General features: G+C 42.7%; 1 protein-coding gene across 3 annotated transcripts in view; it reads right to left on the bottom strand.

Annotated features, from left to right (window-relative positions):
- Nucleotides 1-20,488, bottom strand: part of REC114 (REC114 meiotic recombination protein) — a 184,611-nt gene that overhangs the window by 122,271 nt on the left and 41,852 nt on the right. The window lies entirely within an intron of this gene.

Genomic DNA, 20,488 nt, shown 5'->3' with positions numbered 1-20,488 from the left:
GTTTAATACATCTGAAATTTGTTTTCGTGCATGGTGTGAGGAATCAGTGTTTTTGAGCTAATAATCATTGAGAAGAAGCTTTTTTTTTTTCCCAAAAACATCTTGGCATTTTGCATAATGCACATGTGTCAGACTAGAAATGGCAGAAAGTTTGCAAAGGAGGGAGGAAGCAGGAAGAAACTGGGGATAGTAGAGGAATTCCATGTATCGTTCAATTGTGAGTGCTGCGACCTTGTGTAGGCAAAGCAATCATACAACAACCACTCTGAAGAGGTTTACAGTGGGTCTCAGTAATTTACAATGGAACATTAACAAATATTTTTCCATCCCCTCACCCCCTCTAGTCAGTTGAAATATGTTCTGGGACATTGTGAAAACTATGAGAAAAGAAAATAAGTAGTTTTACTCTGAACTAAACACAACGAAAAAAAGGAGGTCTGCAGCAAGAAGATCCCATTTCAAAGACTAAGCTAGTGGGTTGGGAATTTTCTGCTATTTTGGAATAGCTTTGAAGCTTATATTCATTCATTCATTCAAAACACATGTATTGATAACCTGCTCTATTTTAGGAAGTAGCTTGGGTACACAAAATACTCCTGTGTATCTTGGGTACACAGGAGCTATAGATGAATAAGTCCCACTTCTTGCCCTCAGTGAGCTCCCTTCTAGGCAAAAACACAAATACAAGGAAATAAGTCTCCATCCTAGGTGATAAATGTGAAAAAACAAACAAACAAACAAACCAACTACAGGGTACCACACAAACTTAGCACAGAGCACAGAGGAATGATGTTTTCAGGTCCAGGAAGGCAGGAGATCAAAGACATGTTCCTGGAGAAGCTAACACATGAGCAACAACTCATGAAGGGAACGAAACAAACATGGGCTGAAATTTACCTTCTTTTGCATAAATCCCTAAATTTCTTTCATTCACTAAGAAAGTTTTTAGTTAAGTACCTACTGTGTGCCAGGTGGTAGAGACACAAGAGGAATACTTGTGAAAAGATGGTCATGCATACTTAAAACTAATACAATGTTACATATGAATTGTATCTGAGGGGAAAAAGGGCAGACAGGAGTACAGAGGTTGATAAGACAAATCCTCCAATGGAGAGTTGTACCCAGGTCCAGCACCCAATTCTGTCTGGGAGAATCAGAGAAGAGGGGCCCAAGAAATATGTGGTTCTTGGGTTCAAACTTGATAGGTGAATGGAAAGTTTGCCAGGCAGAAAGGTGGGAAGGTGTCCATTCCGTGGAGATTGTAAGATATAATGCAAGAAGCCTGATCACAGCCTCCCTTCCAGCTGTGCTGCCTCATCCATAGATCTGACTCAGAGAAGAAAAGCAAAGCCATTCTCTGAAGTATTGTGGCCACTGATTGCACAAGAGATGACCTCCTGACAAGTAGATAAGGTCTAATGCAGTAACTGGGCACAAAGGGCTTTGCACAATTAGCAGGCACTGGAAACTGAATTCAGTCTGAATTCCTTAAGAATTTAGAGAATACAGAGTATTCTGTATTCACTTTATTAGCGAATGAAAGAAATTTAGGGATTTATGCAAAAGAAGGTAAATTTCAGCCCATGTTTGTTTCGTTTGCTTCATGTGTTGTTGCTCATGTGTTAGCTTCTCCAGGAACATGTCTTTGATCTCCTGCCTTCCTGGACCTGAAAACATCATTCCTCTGTGCTCTGTGCTAAGTTTGTGTGGTACCCTGTAGTTGGTTTGTTTGTTTGTTTGTTTTTTCACATTTATCACCTAGGATGGAGGCTGCGCTGTCCAGTCAGAGTAGAAGCCTGTGCTCAGAGATAAGAGGGCACCTGGTTAAAGCCTCTGGTGCCTGGAGTACCCTCAAGTCCTGGAGAGCTTTTGGATGCTAGATCAGTCCACTAGTAGCCTCATGACTCTAGGTCTTATAGTCAAGCCCTGCACAACTGCTCACACTCATATACAGTGTACAAAGTAATAGAGAGGGTAGCAAGACATTTTAGGGAACTTGTGAAAAATGAAAGTGTTAGTCACTCAGTCGTGTCCAACTGTTTGGGACCCCTAGCCCACCAGGCTCCTCTGTCCATAGAATTCTCCAGGCAAGAATACTGGAGTGGGTAGTCATTTCCTTCTGATCCAGGGATCAAACCCTGGTCTCCCCATTGCGGGCAAGTTCTTTACTGTCTGAGCCACCAGGGAACTTGGAATCTAGGGCAACTCCGGGTAAGATGTAAGAAAGGTCAGGGACTTCCCCGGTGGGCCAGTAGCTAAGGCTCCATGCTCCAATGCAGAGGCCCTGGGTTTACTCCATGGCCAGGGCACTAGGTCCCACATGCCACAACTAAGAGTCTTCATGCTGCAACTGGAGATCCCCCACATGCCACAACTAAAAGGTCCTGAATGCCAGAAAATAAGACCCACTGCACCAAATAAGCGCATGAAATTTTTTTTAATTAAAAGAAGAAAGTCATAAGAGTTCACAGTTACTGAGTGTTCACTATGTGCCAGGATTGTTTTAAGTGCTTCACAAATATACTCTTCTAATTCTTAAAAGAGCTCCATGAAGTGCTATTAGCGCATTTACCAGTAAGGAAATGCAGGGACAGGGATGTAAAACAATACACAATGCACAGCTATTAAGTGGCAAAGAATTTGAATGTGGGTGGTTTGACTTAGCTACCAAACCACACCCATTCTAGAGAATTAAAAGATGTTGCTGTAGAGGCAAGCAGGGAACAGATCATGAAAAACCTTGTATGCCTTGCTAAGGAGTCTACATAATTCAACAGAGCAGTCCTGCATTTATCTGTTTTATATATTGCACTTCTGTTTGAAGATTTCATTTAGATACAGGGTCTGCTTCTAAAACTGCAAAGGCAGTGGCAGTGACTGAGGAATTTTGAGTTAGAGTGTGATGTGGTCTTTTGATTTGCCTTTTAGAAAGATCAAGCTGGCAGCAGTATGAAGAGTGAACAGGCGGTATCTACAACTAGAGGGAAGGCCATTGCAATGTTCCAGATGAGAGATGAACAGGCTTGATGAAGAGTAGGGTAGCAGGAATGTGTATGCAATGTATTTAGGAGGGGGACTCAATAGGACAGAAGAGACTGATTGAATGTGGAGGAAGAGAGTAAGGGGCCCGGGAGGCTAGGACTTCACACTCCATAGTCAAGGGCATGCTTCACACATGTGCACATTGGTTTGCATGCACACACTATGCCTAGAGGAGCATTACTGGCTCCAGGTAGGAAGACACACACTCAGATTCACAAATGTATTTCCACACGAGGTGTGGGAGTCTGCAGCTCTCCTCTCTCCTCTGACCCTCTGTCAGGATCCCATTCTGAAATCTGATGCTGTTCTATTACAGATAAACTCGCCATAAATCTATCTATCTGCATGGTTCTCAGCCTGGGGCATCCCACCCCTCCACAAAGGGAGGTTTGAAAACGTGTGGAGGCAATTTTAATTGTTACAATGACCTGGTCATGCTGGTGACCTTTAATGCCCAGGGAACAGAGTTGCTGAACAGTGTGCAAAACAAAACCGTACCCATAGCACAACCTCTGAGAAATACTTGAAGAACTTTGTACCCCCAAAAGTCCCAGACTTGAAACTTATCACCTCCCATTTACCAGATGGGGCAAATTATCATTTTTGGGCCTCAGTTTCCAGACCTGTAAGATAGGAATCTATTACCTGCTTCCCAGGATTCTTATGAGGATTCTGCAAGGGAACCTAATACTTAACATGGAGCTCTTGATAAGAATAGTTTCCTTTTCTTGTTTAGCATCACAGTCCTTTTCTCAACTTCCTTTTATGGGTCATGAACTAGTGTTCTAATTTCCAAGAAACAAATGTTGCTCCCGCCCCTCTTATGATCCTGGATGCAGAGCAGGCTGTGCAGTCCACTTCAGGGGTAAGTGATTGACAGCAAAATGTCCCTTGAAATAACTCATGAACAGCTTGTGGAAGTTAGCTGTCAGAAATTCCAGTTCAGGAAGAGTTCTTTCCAGCACTAGTGGCTGTCAGCCCATTATATTTATAGAGACAGGGCAGCGTGGATGAGTGGATGGTTCAAGCCCAAAATGGGGGTGAAATGCTGGAGAGGTCTGTGCCTGAGTTTCCTTTACTTTAGAAATCAGAGGACTAATCCTACAATTAATCACTGAGTTGTCTGAAGTTTTCCAACCAGTCTCTTCGAGATGGTAATAACAGATACTTATGTTCGATTAACTCAATGATTAACTAAAATGTCTAGCACTTAGCTAAACACTTTATTTGTGCATGTGTGTTTAGTTGCTAAGTCGTGTCTGATTCTTTTGTCATCCCACGGAGGCTGCCAGGCTCCTCTGTCCATGGGATTTCCCCAGCAAGAATACTGGAGTGGATTGCCATTTCCTTCTTCTCCAGGGGATCATTTTTATTTATATTACCTCTAAATGTTCATTAGACCATCACCAACTTGATGGACATGAGTTTGAGCAAGGAGCTGGTGATGGACAGGGAAGCCTGGCAGGCTGCAGTCCATGAAACTGCAAAGAGTTGGACACGACTGAGTGACTGAACTGAACTGAAATGTTCATAACAATTTTCAAGGCAATTCTTGTATTACTTATAGATGTGAACATTGAAGCTTGGCAAAGCAGAGTAGCTTACCCAAGATGACACTGCTGCAAATGATCAGGTTCATTTTGACATTGGCTTTTCTTGACTGTGATGCTGTCTTTCTTCACTAAATGCAACAGAGGACCGGGAAGGCTTCTGCTGCATTTTATTTCATTCTCTTCAGCTCATACTTCCCTTTGTGTTTGACAATAACAGTCCTGATCTCTCTTGAAGTGTGTGTCTGGCTGTGGGGATCCTCTGTCCAAGTTCGGTGAAAGGCTGGGTGTCAGTAAGGATCCCTGGGCTATGGTGGGGTGCCCAGCACTGGAGACTGAAGGTAGACCAGATGGTTGGTTGTGGTACTCTGTGTTGACAGTGACTGCTAAGTGATAATGACTGTAATTGTTGCTGAGGTCACTGATGCAGTGTTAAGAGCCAATGATCCCCTGATTGGGTGACCACTCAAACTGATTTATATTTGTGCCATGCTGTTCATTGAATATTTTGAATATCACCTCTCATTGTATTATTAAGTGAAGTCTGACTTTAGAATGCTGGCCTCATTCTATACATTACTATGAAGAAGGCTAGTAAAAGGAGTTTGATATTTTTTGTTGCCTAAAGAACAGTATTATTGTGAATATCAAAGAGCATTTATACATTTATGTTTTCTTCAGTTCCCAAAGAAATACAACTTCTTTGTAAAAATCTGGAATACACTTAACTATCTTTATCTGTTAGCTGCCTAGCCAGCAACTCTAGCAATACCCAGGATTTTTTTTTCAGACCTCTCCCGCTCCTGACCGTAGCCCATCTCCTTTGGGTGGGTCCTGATTATTTGGGGATAATCAGGATAATGACTCAGAAATGGAGATGGGACACAATATGACCAATGAGACTCAAGTGTCAACTATCTGGGCCATATGAGAAAGAAACTTCCTCTTGTTTTAAAAGCTCTGCCTGCAGAGGGATCATCTCCCTGGGACATTATGGTTCAGTTCGGTTCAGTTCAGTCACTCAGTCGTGTCCGACTCTTTGCGACCCCATGAATCACAGCACACCAGGCCTCCCTGTCCCTCACCAACTCCCAGAGTTCACTCAAACCCATGTCCATCGAGTCAGTGATGCCATCCAACCATCTCATCCTCTGTAGTCCCCTTCTTCTCCTTCCCTCAATCTTTCCCAGCATCAGGGTCTTTTCCAATGAGTCAGCTCTTCGCATCAGGTGGCCAAAGTATTGGAGTTTCAGCTTCATCATCAGTCCAATGAACACCCAGGACTGATTTCCTTTAGGATGGACTGGTTGGATCTCCTTGCAGTCCAAGGGACTCTCAAGAATCTTCTCCAACACCACATTATGGTAAGCAGATGCAAACTTCTGCAACCACTTTGGCACCATGAAGGGAGCCAGCCTTGGGATAAAGCTGCAGCCTTGGAAGGCAGAACAGAAAGAGGGAAGGAAACCAGACTCTGAAGGGGAACAGCATCAATGAACCCCTGAACCAAATAAGCCCTGAAGCTCCACTCACCTCTGTCCTTTTCAGCTATATGAACCCATAGATCCCTTTATTTTTCAAGCCAGTTCAATTTGAGTTTTCCATTTCTTGCAATTAAAAGCAGAGGCGGTTGGTTAACTGCCATAGAAATCTAGAAGGAACATAAATAACAAGCTCATGACAGCCTACTATCAAATCAAGACACATTGTGAAGTCCATCAAGCCTGCATGGCAATATTTAAAGTGATTCTCATTACCTTTAGCTAGGGGACAGATTGTGCTAAAAATCAGACCAAGATCTGATTGTGAAGGAAGATGAATTCATAGCCCTAACAAATCTATGCTAAAATCAGGGTCCTGGTAAGATAAAATCAGGATCCTGACACAGAGGATAGGCATATTTGGATAGATGCCTTTGAGAACCTGGAATCCTCTGGACCAGCAGAGGTGCCCCACACTTTTAGGAGAGTAGCTTTCCGTTGCCAACCCTAGATTGATAACTGGGGTTGGGTTTCAGCATGGCTTAGGGGGTAAATATTGTCTTTTTTGTGTAATAAAAGAGATTATTCCCCAAAAGAGCTTCAGATCGTGACAAATATATGACAAAATATATATATGGAAATGGATCTCAAGATTACTGGACAGAAAGATTTGATATGAGGCTGGTAATAGAAGATTTAATGATATGGAGACACTTCCATTGTGCCATGCTGTGCTAATTTGCTTCAGTTGTGTCTGGCTCTGTGTGACCCTGTGGACTGTAGCCTGCCAGGCTCCTCTGTCCATGGGATTTTCCAGGCAAGAATACTGGAGTGGGTTACCGTTCCCTCCTCCAGGGGATCTTCCTGATTTAGGGATCAAACCCATCTATGTCTTTTATGTCTCTTGTATTGGCAGGTGGGTTCCTTACCACTAGTGCTACCTGGGAAGCCCTGACACTTCCATTACTTTGTCTTTGATATGGCAAGGATGCCTGGAGCTGGCACTAATAAGCTGCTGGAATGGTTCCCTGAAGCTTGGAATCAATGATGGTCTACAGGAAATAAGGTAGAGATGCCTTGGCAGAGTGTTAAGGAGGAGGTCAAAACCCTCAAAGAGGTAAGCATTTGAATGGACTTCTTATGTAATGCCAGAGAGCTCTCCAGCTGACTGTGTTCCCTGGGAAGACCCAGAAGACACTTCCTTCATTAAGGCAACGAGGAACATGCTAGAGAGAGGGCTCAGTGCTGTCGGTCTTCTACAGGCCAGCGTTGATGCTAAGAGATGCTGCTGCAGAACTGGCATCCCTAGTGTCAATGAGATGATAGAATTCTGGAATAGGGAGGTCAGGAGGCAACACTTAACTTCAGAGACAATGTGGGTGTAATAACCATAATGAACATCAAAGTCAGTTGGAAATCAAGGGCCTTGATCCATGGGGATCAGGGCAGTGGCTAATACACAATGATGTTTCTAAGGGCAGGAAGTGGACAGCCAATGAAGATGTGGCTTAATAAATAAGTAAATAAGTAAATAAATCAGTAGAGGGTGAGCAGCAGGTTGATTGCAATGAAAAAGTCATGATTTCTCACCTATTTTCCAAACCTGAGCCAGATTTTAGAGCACATGATTGAAGGGGCTGAGCTGTGTTGAAGAAGAACCCTGCAGTGCCGCATCAAGAGTATGTAGCAGATACTCTCCCAATCCTTCCTCCAAAGGGACCTACAGTCACTAGTGTAATTGCACACTGGGTGCAGTGAGAAGATCCAGATATTTGAAAGCTGCTGGACATAGGATTTTAGTTGACACTGCTATCATGGGGACCCAAAAAATGCCATTCTGGTCCCCATGTCTAGGGATGGGGTATGTGGAGGCCAGGCATTACTTGGAGTCCTGGCCCAAGTCCATTTTCTCAGTCTCTGATTGCATAATTGAGATGGATATACTTAGCGTCTTGTTCCCTGGCCTGCGGGGCAAGAGTCATTATAATAAGGAAGGTTTAAACCACCGCCCCCTGGGCATGATAGTAAATCAGAAATAATACTTCATCCAGCATGGAAGAGCAGAGATTAGTGCCACCCTGAAGGACCTAAAAATCAAATGAATCAGGGCAAAGATGGTTCATTGCTTTTACCATAAGTCTAAACAAATCATAATCCCAATCCCAGCTGTTATGCCAGATATGGTATCTTTACTGAGAAGATCAATACAACCTGTGGTACTTGATAGGCATCTACTGAAATGGTGAAGGTGTTATTTTTAATCTCCATCAGAAAAGCAAATCAACAGCAGTTTGCATTAACCTCCAACAGAGAGAAGAACACATTCATAGTCTTGCCCTAGAGCTAGATTGCTTCTCCTACTGTCTGTCTCATTGTAGTCCAGAGGCACCTTGATAATCTCCACATTCCACAGAACCTCATGGTGGTTGGACCACTCTATTGACGAAATCATATTACTTAGAGCTGGTAAGTGGGAATGATAAGTATTCTAGAAGCTTTAGTAAGGCACCGGAATGCCAGAAGGTAGGAGATAAATCCTATAAACATTCAGGGGGCCTAACACACTGTGAAGTATTTGGGGGTCCAATAGTCTGGGGTGTGCTGGAATGCCCCCCTCCAAAATAAAGGAGAGACTATTGCACCTCATACCCCCAGCATTGAAAAGGGGCCACAGTGCCTGGTAGGTCTCTTTGGATTTTAGAAATAACACATACCATGGTTGGGAATATCATTCAGTCCCATTTATCAGATGAATCAGAAAACTGTGGATTTTGAGTGGAGCCTAGAGTCAGACAGGGTGCTTCAGTAGGTCCAGGCTGTCACAAAAGGCTCTGGGCTCATATAACCCACAGAAGTCAATGGGGCTAGAAGTATCTGTGGCAGATAAAGGTGCTGCATGGAATCTCGGGCAAGTTCTATTGGGAGACAGTAGCAATAGGAATTCTTGAGGTTCTGGACTACTCAAAGCTATGCTGTCTGCAGCAGAGAGATGTTCATCATTCAAGCAACAACTCCTGGCATGCCATTGAGCCCTGGCAGAAACGGAGTATATGACCATGGGGCACCAGATAACGATGTAACTTATGAAGGTGGGATCCCGTCACTTCCACTGAGTCACAAGCTTGAGAGGCACAGCAGTAATCAATCGTATAAGAGAACTGAGTTCAAACAAAACTGGAGAGTTCAAATAATTTACACTATCAGGTGTTCCAAATCCCCACGCCACCTCCTTCTGTGGTACTAATACCTCTCCCTCAGCTCAGACCTAAGACCTCATGGGGAGTTCTATATGACCAGCTAATATAAAAAAATGTTAAAACCCGATTCTCATTCATGAATGATTTGTTGCTATGAGTCAAAGATATACTGCTGACCCATTATGGCTCTACTCAACGCCATAAACCTCCTAATAGACAGAACGCTATGCGGTACATCTGGTCATTGACTTTTGTGGAGGGAAAAAGCAACCTGAGGTAAAGTGTATTAACATTTCATTGCATGATTATCCTTTGTTTATCCATTTGAGTTGATGGACATTTAGGTGCTTTCTACTTTGACTATTATGCATAATACTGTTATGAACATCTGTGCATAAGGTTTTGTTTGAACACATGTTTTCTAATCCTCTTGGGTGGAATTCCTGGGTAATATAATAATGCTATGTTTGACTTTTGGGGAAACTGCCAAACTTTCCCACAGAGGCTGCACCATTTTACACTCTCACCAGTTATGTATAAGGGTTCCAATTTCTCTACATCCCACCAGCACTTGTTATTTTGTATTTGTTTTTTCAGTAGTCATCCTTGTGGGTGTGAAATGGTATCTCGTTGTGGTTTTAGTTTGAATTCCCCTGATGGCTAATGAAAGATTCACTTTTCTTTCTTGTAAGCTAGACCACACATTAAAAAATAATACGGGTTGTTATATTTCTTGTCAAAGTGTTTGTAGTGGACATACCCAGAATACTTTTCCCACCACAGAAGAGTCTTTCTCTGCAGTCAAGGATTATTAGGGTTAAAGGGAAAAACAGATTAGAGTTAAGTATACAGATGAACAGCTAGAGGGAACAATATGTTTTCAGATAGCTAGAATTGGTATCAGGAGAGGATTTCACATAAAAGATTTTGACATATGGAATAACTAGCATAGACATGAGATGGCTAACAGCAAGGCAAGAGTTTGTTGAGGAGATTGCCTCCCCCGTTATAACAGAATGCTCATTTTGGGACCATATTCATGTATTCAATATTTGGAGAGATATAGAAACTGTTCAAACCTAGTTTTTCCTATGTCCAGAACCTTCTCATGCTCTGGATCTGAAAATCATATCTTGAAATACGGGATTTAAACTATATCCAAGTGACTACCTAGACTACCCCACTGGATTGTTAATATGACAACACAGCTGCAAATCATTCATTCATTCATTTAAGAACTAGTTATCAATGGGACTTTTCTGGCAGTCCAATGGTTGGAACTCCATGCTTCCACAGCAGGGGACATAGGTTCAATCCCTGGCAGGGGAGCTAATATCCAGCATGCCATGCAGCATAACCAAAAAATTAAAAATAAATAAAAATGGAAAAAAGAACTAGTTATCGAGCATCAAGAACCAGCATTGGGAACAGTGGCAGTCATTGTTCAAGGTACAGAATATATGGGATTCAACATGACAGAGCATGTCCCTGGTCTCCCAAGTCTTATATTATAGCAACACTGAATACACAGTTCTTGCCTGGAGAGTCCCAGGGATGGGGGAACCTGGTGGGCTGCCGTCTGTGGGGTCGCACAGAGTCAGACACGACTGAAGCGACTTAGCAGCAGCAGCAGCAGAGAGACTCTAAGTGTTCCTGGACCTGCTCCTCTCCCTTTTAGAGTTTCTACCCTCACACAGGACAGTCACTTCTTCAGAGCCCCCATGGCACCCTCTCAGAATGCAATTAGAATGATCCAGATAGAGACTATCAAGTGTGCACTTTCACAAAGAGACAATCTCGATTTAATTAGACCGAGGATGCCATTAACCCATTATTCAATCAACTGAAAGGCCCTCTAACCTAAAAATTTGGAAATGCAAATGAAGGCAGACACAGTTGGAGAGATTTTTAATATCTAAGTGTCCAAGGGCCAGATGACAGCTCACTCCGCATGCACAGTTCACACTCTCTGAGCCTTTTCCCAGTAATTACTGTAAAAAGCTTTGAGATACCTTGAGCATAATCACAGTTCTGGGAAAACAAATTAGACAGTACATTAATTATGTTGGTTGCTGAAAATATGGGGGGCCAGGGGACCAAATGCAGAAGGACTGGGGCCTTAGAGACAGCCAGGATGGAACTGTGTACTTCAACTTGTTAAAAACACAATCCAGGACATCTGGGAGAATTGTCATCTGGAATTCATATGGTCACAAGGAGAAACACTGCTGACAGAGAACTTGATGATCAAAGGCGGATTCGGCAAACCACCGAACTAGTTATTGAGCGTCAAGGACCAGCCCTGAGAATGGTGGCAGCCATTGTTCCAGGTACAGAGTATGTGGGAATCAACAAGGGCTGGGCTGGACCCTATAGATGAAGCAAGGTGTGATGTGGGAGAGCCATGGGGCAAAACTCTCCTGAATGCCAAGTCAGAAAGGGCAGAGAGACACACTGAATTGATACTCTCCAACCTGAATGATTGCTGAGGGCAAACCAATCATCATTTCCAAAATTGGCTGGAGTTTCTGCACATCACCGCCATTGCCAATGCTATAATATCTTCCACTCTCTTTTGCCAATTATCAATTTCTGTTTATCTTTCAAGACAGTTCCAATGTGATTTCTTCAACCAGATAACCTACATTAATCTCTCCCTCCCCCAAGCACTGGTGGCTTACTTCCAAAGCCCATATACTGATCATGGACTGCCTTAGGCAAAGAATGGGACCTTTATTCAGCTCCCCATTTCACTCCCAGCTCCTTCTTGCCCAACAGCTATCCTAGGCTGGCCATTCAATTAATGACCACCCAACCCTCATTTAACAAATGACCAATCAGTATTGCTGGAGCTCTTTCTTTGTGCCAGTCCCTGTGCTGGACGCTGGGAATATAGTGCCTTTGGACAAGTCTAATACGGTTCTTGTCCTCTCAGAGCTTATACTGTACATCTCTTAGGTTGTTCTCTTCTTGACTGAGAGGTAGTAAAACATATAATTCACAAGAGCTGATTACACCAGCCGGATCCTTTAGGTCCAAAAGGGACAACCAGGGAATGTGGAGCAGGGCAGGGAAATAAAACTGCGTGGATCACAACAAACTGCGGAAAATTCTTAAAGAGATGGGAATACCAGACCACCTTACCTGCCTCCTGAGAAATCCGTATGCAGGTAAAGAAGCAACAATTAGAACCAGACATGGAACAACAGACTGGTTCCAAATAGGGAAAGGAGTATGTCAAGGCTGTATATTGTCACCTTGCTTATTTAACTTATATGCAGAGTACATCATGAAAAATGCCAGACTAGATGAAGCACAAGCTGGACTCTAGACTGCAGGGAGAAATAACCTCAGATATACAGGTGACACCACCCTTATAGCAGAAAGTGAAGAGGAACTGAAGAGCCTCTTGATGAAAATGAAAGAGGAGAGTGAACAAGTTGGCTTAAAACTCAACATTCAGAAAACTAAGATCATGGCATTCAGTCCCATCACTTCATGGCAAATAGATGGGAAAACAGTGACAGACTTTATTTTCTTGGGCTCCAAAATCACTGTGGATGGTGACTGCAGCCATGAAATTAAAAGGCATTTGCTGCTTGGAAGAAAAGTTATGACAAACCTAGACAGCATATTTAAAAAGCAGAGGCATTACTTTACTGACAAAGGACTGCATAGTCAAAGCTATGGTTTTTCCAGTAGTCATGGATGTGAGAGTTGGACCATAAAGAAAGCTGAGTGCTGAAGAATTGATGATTTTGAACTGTGATGTTGGAGAAGACTCTTGAGAGTCCCTTGGACTTCAAGGAGATCAAATCAGTCAATCTTAAAGGAAATCAGTCCTGAATATTCATTGGAAGGATTGATGCTGAAGCTGAAGCTCCAATACTTTGGCCACCTGATGCAAACTGACTTATTGGAAAAGACCTTGATGGGTCTTTTTTGCGAAAGACTGAAGGCAGGAGGAGAAGGGGACAACAGAGGATAAGATGGTTGGATGACTTCATCGACTTGATGAGTTTGAGCAAGCTCTGGGAGTTGATGATGGATAGGGAAGTCTGGCGTGATGCAGTTCATGGGGTCACAAACAGTTGAACACAACAGAATGATTGAACTGAACGGAATCCTTACGTACACCAGGGTGAAGCTTCCAGCTTAATACTGGAGTCCCAGCTTAATACTGCCTGGACCATCAGTATGGGGCTGGGACCCTCGGAGAAGAATGAGGCTTTTTTACCTGCCCTTGTGATGACCCAAGTCACCCAGAAATGCCCTTCTCTCAGCTGTGTGGCTAACCCTTTCTGAACCGAACTACTGATGTTTGAGTTGAGACAAATGTAAAGTAGACGGAAAAGTCTTTACCCTGAAGACAAGAGGGTATTCCTGGTTCTGATGGTTATGAATTAATGGCCTTAGATGACTTATTTAAAGATCTCAGATTCAGTTGCCTCACCAGAAAATGGGGATGGGCTTAAATCAGAAGGTCTCTTAAAGTCTTTTCTGAGTATAATTCTGAAATGTAATACCCAGGGAAGTACATAAAACATGAATGTAGATTTTAATCATTTTCATGTAGTGACCACCCAGATAATCAACACAGGTCAAGAGAAACTATATCTAATACCATTGGAGCACCTTTACATGTCCCTTTCTAATTATCCCCCCTTTTTCCCCAAGAGGGGTACACTATCATGATATGTACAATAATCACATCCTACTATGCCAAAGCCTTTGACTGTGTGAATCACAATAAACTGTGGAAAATTCTGAAAGAGATGGGAATACCAGACCACCTGACCTGCCTCTTGAGAAACCTATATGCAGGTCAGGAAGCAACAGTTAGAACTGGACATGGAACAACAGACTGGTTCCAAATAGGAAAAAGAGTACGTCAAGGCTCTGTATTGTCACCCTGCTTATTTAACTTCTATGCAGAGTACATCATGAGAAACGCTGGGCTGGATGAAGCACAAGCTGGAATCAAGATTGCCAGGAGAAATATCAATAACCTCAGATATGCAGATGACACCACCCTTATGGCAGAAAGTGAAGAGGAACTAAAAAGCCTCTTGATGAAAGTGAAAGTGGAGAGTGAAAAAGTTGGCTTAAAACTCAACATTCAGAAAACAAAGATCATGGCATCTGGTCCCATCACTTCATGGGAAATAGATGGAGAAACAGTGGAAACAGTGTCAGACTTTATTTTTCTGGGCTCCAAAATCACTGCAGATGGTGATTGCAGCCATGAAATTAAAAGATGCTTACTCCTTGGAAGGAAAGTTATGACCAACCTAGATAGCATATTGAAAAGCAGAGACATTACTTTGCCAACAAAGGTCCGTCTAGTCAAGGCTATGGTTTTTCCTGTGGTCACGTATGGATGTGAGAGTTGGACTGTGAAGAAAGCTGAGCACCGAAGAATTGATGCTTTTGAACTGTGTTGTTGGAGAAGACTCTTGAGAGTCCCTTGGACTGCAAGGAGATCCAACCAATCCATTCTGAAGGAGATCAGCCCTGGGATTTCTTTGGAAGGGATGATGCTAAAGCTGATACTCCAGTACTTTGGCCACCTCATGCACAGAGTTGACTCATTGGAAAAGATTCTGATGCTGGGAGGGATTAGGGGCAGGAGGAGAAGGGGACGACAGAGGATGAGATGGCTGGATGGCATCACTGACTCAATGGATGTGAGTCTGAGTGAACTCCGGGAGTTGGTGATGGACAGGGAGGCCTGGCGTGCTACGATTCATGGGGTCGCAAAGAGTCGGACATGACAGCGACTGAACTGAACTGAACCTAAGTATGCAAGCCTAGATTGAGGTAGTTTAGTTTTGCTGGTTTTTAAATGTCATATGGATGAAATCATGTAGTGTTTATTCCTTTGTTTCTGGCTTTTTTGGTCAAATTGTGTTCATGAGATTCATCTATGTTGTTGTGTATAATAGCCGGGTTCATTTTGTTGCTGTATAATATTCCATTGTATGCATTGAATATATAATACAGTTTATCCATTTTACTGTTGATGGACATGTGGGTTGTTTCCAGTTTGATACTTTTGAAAGCAATACTGCTACGAATATTCTTGCTCATGTACATTCTTATTTAGGAACTTCTGAGTCACAGGGTTAGCAAATCTTTAATGTTATTCAAATATGCCAGGTTTCCAAAGTGGTTACACCAGAATTATACTCTCTTATGTGGAATCTAGAAAAAGGTTACAGATGAACCTACTTTCAGGGCAGGAATAGAAACATAGAGAACAGACTTTTGGACATGGTGATGGGGGATGAATTGGGAGATTGGGACTGAGGCATGTGCACTGCCATATGTGAAACAGACAGCTGGTGGGAAGCTGCTGTGTGGCACAGGGAGCTCAGCTTGGTGCTCTGTGGTGATCTGGATGGGTAGGGTGGCTGAAGGGTGGGAAGGCGATCCAAGAGGGAGGGGATGTATGTATACATATAGCTCATTCACTTCGTTGTATAGCAGAAACTAACACAACATTGTAAAGCAACCATACCCCAGTGAAAATAAATAAATAAAAACAGTGTAAGAGCATTCCCCACCCTAGCCATTACCTAGTGCTGCCAGACTTGAGAATTTCTTTAATCCATCTAATGGATGTGTAACAGAATCTCACTGTGGCTTTAATTTGTATTTTTTGATTGCTAATAAGACTGAACTCCTTTCCTTAAGTATATTCACCATTTTGACTTCCTTTTTACAACATGTCTGTTCAAGTACTTTCCCATTTTAAAATTGTGTTGTCTTTTCTTATTGATTTGTAGGTGTTCTTTATATAATGCCAGTTATAAGTGTGGAAAATATCTCTCTCCACTCTATGTCTTGTTTATTCACCCTCTTAATAGTGCTTTTGATAAACAAGTTTTTAATGTAGAATAATTTTCTCTTTTATGATTGGTACATTTTGTATCTCTTATGAAAATTTTTCCTTCTCTAAGGTCATGAAGGTATTCTCCCATATTATCTTTTAAATACATTATTATTCTATCTTTAATTTTTAGGACTCCAATCTATATAGAGTGTTCCAATTCATCAAAAAAAATTTTTTTATAGATGATATGGGAATAGAGTCAGATTTTTAACCACATGGATACCTATCTACATGATCACCTCTCATTTCTCATGTTTTCCCCAGTAATCTGCAATATTATTTTTCTCATATATTCAGTATCTCTACATGCAAAAGCTATTCCTGAGTTCTCTATTCTACTCCACTGGCTCAATTTTCTATCTTGGCACCAAGATCATACTGTCTTAATTGCTGTAACTTCTTAGTAAATCTTGATATCTGCTCAAACAATTTCCCTTATCTTGTTCTTTTATAAGAATGTCTTGGTTAATCTTCACTTTCTATATTTCCACATAAATTTTAGAATCATCTTGCCATGTTCCATAAAAGCATCTTGTGATTTTAATGGGGATTGCACTGAATCTAGTGATCAGTTTAGGGAGAGCATTTCTACTTTTACAATATTGGCTTCCAGTCTGTGACTATGGCATATAGCTCTTTTTATTTAGGCCTTCCTTAAGTCTCTCAAAAATTCATAGTTACCTTCCTTGAGGTCTTGTAGTGGACCATCCACAATAGCTACTGACCTCACAACTATCTCAGTGCTCCTCTCCAGCACTACCGTTCACCCCAGGTCTCTCTATCCACTCAAGCCCAAGCCAGTTCAACAGGGACAAAGACTCTTCTTCCAACTCTACCTCCTCAAGCCATCTCCTCTTCACCATTTCTCTTTTAAGTTATCCCAAATGCTGTAACCAATCTCTACACCAACTCGACCATGAGCAAAATTCTCTGTTAGCCCTGATGCTCCCTGCTGGTGCCACACAAATTTACTGGCATGTAGCCTCGGTCTGCTGGCAGCATACACCCCCATGGTAATGCTCCATCACCACCATCTGAAAAGTCAGTTTCTCAAGAGAGATGCAGTGGCCTCAAGAATTCTACAAGTCCACGGTGCTTGTCCAAGATCTGGGGATGACCGCAAGGGACAATGAACCAAGGAGGCTGGGGTAGACACTGATGAAGGGTACTCCTTCACCTCCCTCTGCACAATGCACAAATTCTCTGCAGCACAGACTGACATATTGTCTGTGGTCCACATTCTCTTAGTTCACTCAGGCTTATCATGTGACTTCTTTCAGCCTTAGCTTCCTTATCTGGAAAATCTGGACAACACCTGCCGTGGCAGCTACCTGCCCTGCATCAGCCACCTGATTCAGCATTCATTTCAACCATGTTATCTTCTGCCTTATTCTACTACAGAGACTCGTCAGTGAATTACTTACATTTTGGTTTCTTTTTCAGATAGAGGTGGCCATGACATGACATAGCTCTACTGATGAGATGCAGGCAGAGGACCCCAGGGAGGCCTTCCCTTCCGAAAAAAAGGCAATGTCTGACCAAGAGGAGGCTGTTGCTTTTTACCCGTTACAGTTTGTGTCACTCAATCCCCTTCCTTTCTGTCTGTAACATGGATGGGATGTCTGGAGGGGCAGCATCCATCCTATTCTATTCAAGAAACAAAAACACACTAATGGTGGCAAAACAGGTAGATAGAAGAAAATTGAGCTTCCTTGGTGGCTCAGACAGTAAAGAATCTGCCTGCTATGCAGGAGACCCAGGTTCAATCCGTCAGGAAGATCCCCTGAGGGAGGAAATGGCTACCCACTCCAGTATCCTTGCCTGGGAAATTTCATGGACAGAGGAGCCTGGGGGGCTACAGTCCATGAGGTCTTAAAGAGTCCGACACAGCTGAGTGACTAACACTTTCACTTTTCAGAAGAAAATTACTTCTTCATAATGACTTTAACCAGTCAGACAGTGCTGAGTTTCCTAACTTGAAAACCCATTCATGTGAGAAAAAATAAACTCCTTACTTGTCTGAGTAAGTGGAAGGGTTTTCTAATGCTTATGGCCAAAAGCATTCCTGATACACTTACATGACAAGGTTGTGATAAGAAATAAAGAAGAATGCATGGAAAAACTCAACAGTACCTTCAGCAGCTATTATTATAGACCGCTGTGTGTGAGCCTGTTGCTTCTTTAGACAGACTACTGCTGCTGCTACTGCTAAGTCACTTCAGTCATGTCTGACTCTGTGCGACCCCATAGACAGCAGCCTACCAGGCTCTTCTGTCCCTGGGATTCTCCAGGCAAGAACACTAGAGTGGGTTGCCATTTCCTTCTCCAACACATGAAAGTGAAAAGTGAAAGTGAAGTCGCTCAGTCGTGTCCGACTCCTAGCGACCCCATGGACTGCAGCCCATCAGGCTCCTCCGTCCATGGGATTTTCCAGGCAAGAGTACTGGAGTGGGGTGCCATTGCCTTCTCCACTTTAGATAAACTAGATACTTCCTAAAGACAAGGGCCAAGAAAATGGACTGAGCACAGAGAGGAAGTCAATACAGACTGAATTGAACTGAAATGAGATCTCTCCTGGGCAAAATGTTTCATACTGACATGCCTATTTTAGCCTTTGCTTTATTATATTTTTTACAAACTGAAGGTTTGTGGTAACTCTACATTGAGGAAATCCACTGGGACCATTTTTCTAACAGCATTTGCTCACTTAGTGTCTTCAGGGTCATATTTTGGTAATTCTTACAATATTTCAAAATTTTACACTATTATTATATTTTTTATGGTGATATGTGGTAAGTGATCTTTGAGTTACTATTGCAAAAGATTACAACTTGGAAGGCTAGATGATGGTTAGCATGTTTAGCAATAAAGTATTTTTAAAAATTTCTGTTTATTTACTTATTTTGATTTTGGGTGAGAAACAAATTTTGTTTTGGCTGAGTCTTCAGGGCTACACATAGGCTTTCTCTGGTTGTGTTGCATGGGCTTCTCATTGAGGTGGCTTCTCTTATCGCAGAGCATGGGCTCCAGACACATAGGCTTCAGCAACTGCAGCACAGAAGCTTAGTAGTTGTGGTGCACAGGCTTAGTTGCCCCATGGCATGTGGGATCTTCCCTGACCAGGGATCAAACTGGGGTCCCTTGCATTGAAAGGCAGACTCCTAACCACTGGACCATGAGGGAAACCCAGGTATTTTTGATTAAGGTATGTATATTTTTTTAAAAACATAATACTATTGTACACTTTATAGACAATAGTGTCAACATAACTTTTATGTGCACTGGGGAACCAAAAAATTGTTGTGACTCACTTTATTGCCATATTTGCTTTATTGCAGTAGTCTGGAACTGAACCTGCAGTATTTCTGAGGTCTGCCTATTCTTAGGGGATCTAGCAGAGGACAGATGCATCAGTCTGTTCAGTGTAATGAACAGAAATCACTCTAAGTATTTTGTCCAGAAGAAGACTTAATACAAGGAATTAGGTATGTCTGGGGAAGAGATTTGTGGTGTGGAAGTCAGGGTTCTGCCACCAGACTGCTGAATAAACGAACACATCACTGAAGTTATCAGCAACCCTCTATTGCTGCTCCCTCTACAGATACCACAACTGGACTTTAATCCCACAAATATGGACACTGGACACAAGAAGCCAGAGTCTGGCTGCTGCCATAGCAGAAAGAAGTGCCCCCCCCCCCGCCCCCGTCACTTCTTATTTCCAAATGTAATTTGAGAGCATTTATTGGTGATAGCTACTTTGAATCCAGGAGCTTAGCTGCAAAGGAGTCTAAGAAACACAGCTTTTAGTTTTCTCATCAATCTAACTAGAAGGTAGAATGAAGTTAAGAGGCCAATCTTCCCCAGCAGGGACATGGAGAGGAGATGGGTAACAGGAGGGGAGGGAGGGAAAATTGTGATCCAGGTTTTCTTGTGGTTCTGTTGGAGGCACCAAGGAAAGGGGATCAGCCACGGTATTTTCTAATCACTGATGGTTTTGCAAGAATAAGTTCTGACAGGCAAGCTGACAGCTCCTGGGAAAGGAGAAAGCAGCCCACATGCTCGTATGCGTCTCATTTTCTTAGTGAAACAGAAATAAATAAGGATGAGCTGGGGGAAGCCAGACCGAGGAGAGCAGCCTCTGTGAATTGCTGGGCTCCTGTCACTTTCCTTTTGTCTGGCTCCACTGCACTTCAGAGGGCGTGCACAGGGAGGGGAGGGGAGAGAGGCTGGAGCTGCCCTTTCCCTGCGCTCGCTCATCCTGCGCTTGGTCAGGGAGACACTCTCGGTCTGAGACTTGGCTAGAAAGTCATTCAGGGTCTCTAC

This window comes from Bos javanicus, chromosome 10, assembly GCF_032452875.1.
Source record: "Bos javanicus breed banteng chromosome 10, ARS-OSU_banteng_1.0, whole genome shotgun sequence".
NCBI classification, from domain to species: Eukaryota; Metazoa; Chordata; class Mammalia; order Artiodactyla; family Bovidae; genus Bos; species Bos javanicus.
The sequence above is the reverse complement of the archived record's forward strand: the minus strand, read 5'-3'. Positions and strand labels throughout refer to the sequence as shown.